The sequence below is a fragment of the Lathyrus oleraceus genome, chromosome 2 (genome assembly GCF_024323335.1).
Source record: "Lathyrus oleraceus cultivar Zhongwan6 chromosome 2, CAAS_Psat_ZW6_1.0, whole genome shotgun sequence".
In the NCBI taxonomy this organism is placed as follows: Eukaryota; Viridiplantae; Streptophyta; class Magnoliopsida; order Fabales; family Fabaceae; genus Lathyrus; species Lathyrus oleraceus.
In genome coordinates, this window is record NC_066580.1 from 474,416,141 (window position 1) to 474,422,046 (window position 5,906).

Here is a 5,906-nt window from a genome sequence, read left to right on the forward strand (position 1 = left end):
CGTGTGAATGTACGCGTGCATACGTGTGTACGTGTTAGTTTGCGTGTGCACGGGTTCATGTGTGTGTGTGTGCGCGCGCAGGTGCGTGTGCATGTGTATGTACGCGTGCATGTGTGTACGTGTGCGTGCGCGTGTGTGTACGTGTGCATTTTTGCGCATGTGTGTTTGTGCATGTACGTGTGCATACGTGAGTTTATGTGTGCATGTGTGTATGCATGTACACGTGCATGCGTGTGTGCGTGTGAGTTTACGTGCGCTTGTGAAGGTACATGTCCATGCATGTGTGCGTGAGAAAGTGTGTGTGTGTGTGTGTGTGTGTGTGCGTGTATGTGCGTGTGTGCTTGAGCGTGTGCGTATGCATGTGCATTTACGTGCACGTGTGTGTGAGTGTCTGCGTGTGTATTTACATGTGCACGCGCGAGCTTGCGTGTGTGTGTGTGTGTGAGAGAGAGAGAGAGAGAGAGAGAGAGTTTATATGTGCGTATGCATGTACGTGTGCGTGTGCGTGTTTGTGCATGTGTGTGTGTGCGTCTGCATGTACGCCTGCATGCATGTGTACTTGTGAGTTTGTATGTGCATGTGCAAGTACGCGTGCATTCGTGTGTCCGTGTGCATGTGTGTATGCGCGTGCGTGTGCGAGTGTGTGCTTTGCGTGTACGTGCATGTGTGTGTCTGTGTGTCTGTGTGTGTGCTTATGCGGGTGCGGGTGCGGGTGAGGGTGTGTGGGCGTGTATGTGCATGTGTGTGTGCGTCTGCATGTACGTGTGCATGCAAGTGTACTTGTGAGTTTGTGTGTGCATGTGCATGTACGCGTGCATGCATGTGTACTTATGAGTTTGTGTGTGTATGTGCAATTACGCGTGCATGCGTGTGTACATGTGAGTCTGCGTATGCATGGGTTCATGTGTGTGTGTGTGTGTGCGGGTATGTGTGCATGTGTATGTAAGCGTGTATGTGTGTGTGTGTGTGTGTGTGTGTGCATGTGCGTGTGTATGTGTGTGCGGGTGTATATGCATGTGCATGTACGCGTGCATGTGTGTGTGTTTGTGTGTGTGTGTGCACGTGCGTGTGCGTGTGCATGAAAGCATGCATGCGTGTGTGCGTGTGCGTTTGCATGCGCGTGTGCATGTACGTGTGCATGCATGTATCCGTGTGCATGCGTATGCGTGTGAGTGTATATATGTATGTGTGTGCATATACGTGTGTGTGTGTATGCGTGTGTGTGTGTGTATATGCATGTGTGTGTGCGTCTTTATTTGTATGTGCATATGCGAGCTTACGTGTGTGTGTGTGTATGTATGTGTGTGTGTATGCGTGTGTGTGTGCCTGTGAGTTTCGTGTGCGTTTGCATGTGCGTATATGTGCATGTGTGTGTATGTGTGCATGTACGCGTGCATGCATGTGTATTTGTGAGTTTGCGTGTACATATGTAAGTACGCGTGCATTCGTGTGCATGTGTGATTTTTATGTGTGTGCGGGTTCACGTATGTGTGTGTGTATGTGTGTGTGTGTGTGTGTATGTATGTGTGCATGTACGCATGCATACGTGTGTATGTGTAAGTTTGCATGTGCGTGTGCATGTACGTGTACATGCGTGTGTACATGTGATTTTACGCGTACATATGCATGCACGTGTGCATGCGTATTTACGAGTGAGTTTGGGTGTGTGTCGGTTCACGTGTGTGTGTGTGTGTATATGTGTACGCGTGTGTATACGTGTACATGTACGCGTGCATACGTGTGTACGTATGAGTTTGCGTATGTGTGTGTACGTGTGATTTTAAGCGTGCGTGTGCATGTATGCATGCATGCGTGTGTACGTGTGCGTTTGTGTGTGTGTCTGTGTGTGTCTATGTGTGTGTGTGTGCGCTTGTGCAGGTGCGGGTGAGTGTGCATGGGCATAGGCATGTACGTGTACCTGCATGTGTGTGTTTGAGTATGTGTATGTGTGTATGCGTGTATGTGTACATGTGCGTGTATATGCATATGTGTCTCTGCGTGCATGCGTGTGCATGTGTGTGTGTGTGTGTTTGTGTGTATGTGTGCATGTGTTTATGTGTGTACGTGTATATGTGTATGTGTGTGTGTGTGTGTGTCCATGGGTGTACATGTACGCGTGCATGCCTGTGTATGTGTGATTTTGCGTGTGCTTGCGCATGCACGCGTGCATGCGTATGTACGTGTGACTTTGCACGTAAGTGTGCAAGTACGCGTGCATGTGTGTGTACGTGTGCACAGGTTCACGTGGGTGTGTGTGTGTGTGTACGTCTGCGTGTGTAAGTACGCGTTCATTCGTGTGTACGTGTGATTTTGGGTGTGCGTTTGCATGTGCGTGTGATCGTGCATGCGTGTATATGTGGTTGTTTGCATGTGTGTGGGTTCACGTGTGTGTGTGTGTGTGTATGTGTGTGAGTGCATGTGTATGTACGCGTGCATACGTGTGTACGTGTGAGTTTTCGTGTGCGTGTGCATGTACGTGTACATGCATGTGTACACGTGATTTTACGCGTACATGTGCATGTACGCGTGGATGCGTGTTTACGAGTGAGTTTGGGTGTGTGTCGGTTCATGGTGTGTGTGGGGGGGGGGGGGGGGGGGGGGGGGTGTACATGTGCATGTACGCGTGCATACGTGTGAGTTTGTGTATGCGTGTACATGTACGCGTACATGCGTGTGTACGTGTGATTTTACGCGTGCGTGTGCATGTATGTGTGCATGCGTGTGTACGTGTGAGTTTGTGTGTGTGCGGGTTCACGTGTGTGTGTCTGTGTGTGTGTGTGTGTGCGTGTGTGTTTATGTGTGTACGTGTACGCGTGCGTGTGTATGCATGTGTATATGTGTGTGTACGCGTGCATGCGTGTGCATGTCCGCGTGCATGCCTATGTATGTGTGATTTTGCATGTGTACGCTCATGCACGCGTGCAAGCGTGTGTACGTGTGACTTTGCATGTACGTGTGAATGTCTGTGTACGTGTGAGTTTGCGTGTGCACAGGTTCACGTGAGTGTGTGTGAGCGGGTGCATGTGAGTCTGTGTGTGTGTGTGTGCGCGCGTGTGCGTGTGTGTGTATGTGTTTTTGTGTGTGTGCGCGTGTGTGTGTGCATGTGTGTGTATGCATATGTGTGTGCATGCGTGTGTCTGCGTGTGTATGTACGCATGCATGCGTGTATGCGTGTGAGTTTGTGCATGCGTGTCCATGTACATTAGACTTTGACCTTACATCCATCCTCTTCAGGAGTTTGTTGAATTGTCTCCCCAGTAATGCTACATCATTTTCCAGATCTTCATCAGTATCCTGACCACTGTCTTCCTCTTTCTCTTCAGTGTTTGACATAAAGGCTATGCTTTTGGCTTTCTTTTGAGATCCATCACTCATTCCCAACTCGAATGTTTGGAGGGATTCAATTAGCTCATCCACTCTCATATTGCGGATGTCATGAGATTCTTTTATGGCTGTCACTTTCATGGCAAATCTCTTGGGAAGTGAACTGAGAATTTTCCTCACAAGTTTTTCATCTGAAATCTTCTTACCCAGGACTCCTGAGGCATTAGCAATTTCAAGGATATTCATATGGAAGTCATGAATACTTTCATCTTCTTTCATCCTCAAATTCTTAAACTTAGTAATAAGTAGCTGCAATCTAGACATTTTCACTCTAGAGGTACCTTCATGAGTGGTTTTGAGAATATTCCAAGCATCTTTAGCCACCTCACAGTTTGTATGCGTGTAGGTGTACGTGTACGTGTGTGTGTGTGTGTGTATGCATGTGTGTGTATGTATGTGTGTGTGTATGCGTGTTTGTGTACGTGTATGTGTGTATGCATGTGTATATGTGTGTGTGTGTGTGTGTGTGCGTGCATGCGTGTGTATGTACACGTGCATGCCTGTGTATGTGTGATTTCGTGTGTGCCTTGTATTGACATTACATGACATGCATTCCATTCACATAAATATATGAAAATTCAATTCATTTTTGGAGGGAAAAATTCAAGTTCAAAATTGGTGAGTTATTTGCACATGCTACTATCACCATTGGTCTTAAAACATTATTTTGAGTGAAATCAAGGCCAAAAACGTGCACTATTCACATGCCATGTCCATGCATAAGGTGAAAAGTTCAATTTTGCACTTACACTCTAAATTCCCTAATTTTCATTAGCATTTGGTTAAGCATGATTAGGACTTGATTAGGAGGGACTATAAATGCCTAACCCTAACAGAATTTCATAACCACACTTCACAAATTTCAGATCTACAAAATTTCTCTAAAACTTTCTCTCAATTTTCCTTCACAATTCTTCAATCCAATTGCATTTTCCTTGCCAAATTCATCATCTAGCATCATCATAGAGCAAGATGCAAGCAAGAATCACATGAATTCGTGGAGTTTGAAGCCTATGCAAGCTTGAAGATCATCAATGGTGGAATTCAAAATCTGTTGAATCGTGCTCAATTGAATATCAAGACTTCATCCATTCACTCATACAAGCTTTGTAGAGGAAGATTTAAGCATAGCCAGGCCTGGAAAACGCGAATTCAAGAACTGCTCTTCAAGAGGTCATAAATTCGTGTCTCTTATTTCTCAATTTTGTTATGCTAAACTTGTAGATCTTGATTGTGTGAGCATGCTGAGCTTTGAATCACTTAAAACCGTGCATTATTCACTGAGATTCATTGATTTAAAGTTTGCATGATAAATGTTGATTTGCTCGATCCACATGATTCTTGATGTTAAATGCCATTCCATTAATTGATTCTTGCTTCTTGATGTGTAAGCTACATGATGATGTATTAGTTTTTAAGATCTGGAGATTTTGTTCTTGGAGTGTTCTTGAGTGTGTTGTTCATGTGTGTCGCGTTTAAGAAGATGAAGTGCAGGTCCTAAGGCAACGGTTTTGATTTTAAATATGCTACAGAAATCCGTTGTCAAAAGTTTCGCTAAACCGTTGCCTTTGCTCTTAGGGTTGCGCGCTATTGGCCCATGCAGCACTCCATGCGTGCTCGCTGATTGGCCAGCGTTTCCACTTATTGAAACGCGGCGTTTAGGTAGCGCGCCAAGAGCCAATTTCAAATTTAATTCATATTATTTCTTTATTTCATTTCCTTTGTTCAATTTTCATTTCATTTTTTTGCATCTTTAAAAAATCATAATAAATCAAAGAATGATCCAAATAATATGGGAATTTTTGCTATGGTTTTCTCTTTTCCTCTAGTTTTTCATCAGCATGATAATCAAAGTTGTGCCTGGCCTGAATTTAATTTTGCCTAGGGTTCTTGTATGTGTGTGCATTTTGCTATTGCTTTGCCTTTTCCTTTGTGAAATAATGGTTGTTAATCCAATGCTTTTGAAATTTTACATGCTTAAACTAAACATCTTGCTGGACATTTTGGTGTTGAGTTTGCATTTTTATCGTTTGTGGTTGCTGAGGTATGCTCATGTTAATGTAGGTGTGACAATGTGTGTCACACCTTTGCTTGTCCAACTTGTTTAATTTCTTTGCCATGCCAAATAAATTCCAATTGATGTTATTTTTTGTATGATGCTTCCTATGCATGTTGTGAATGCTCATGAATTGTCTTGTAATTTTTGGAATCATTTCTGATTTGTTTGAGATTTTTCTTTCTGGATTGTCATTTGTGAGCCTTTGAATGGTCTTGAACTTCAATGATTTATGAAATTATGGTTGTTTCTCCTATGAATGTGAAATTTTGCACATTGTTTCTAGACATGTTGATGTTTATTGTGGCTTTGGTTTGAGGTCTTTATCATTTGCCATTTCTGTTCTGGGCTTGTGTTAAGTTGATGTGCCAAATTGTGCCCCATTTGAGCTTGCTTTGGTTGCCTTGACTTGATGGATTTGATTACGATGCCTAATCATGTCCAATTGCCCTAATTTTTTGTGTAA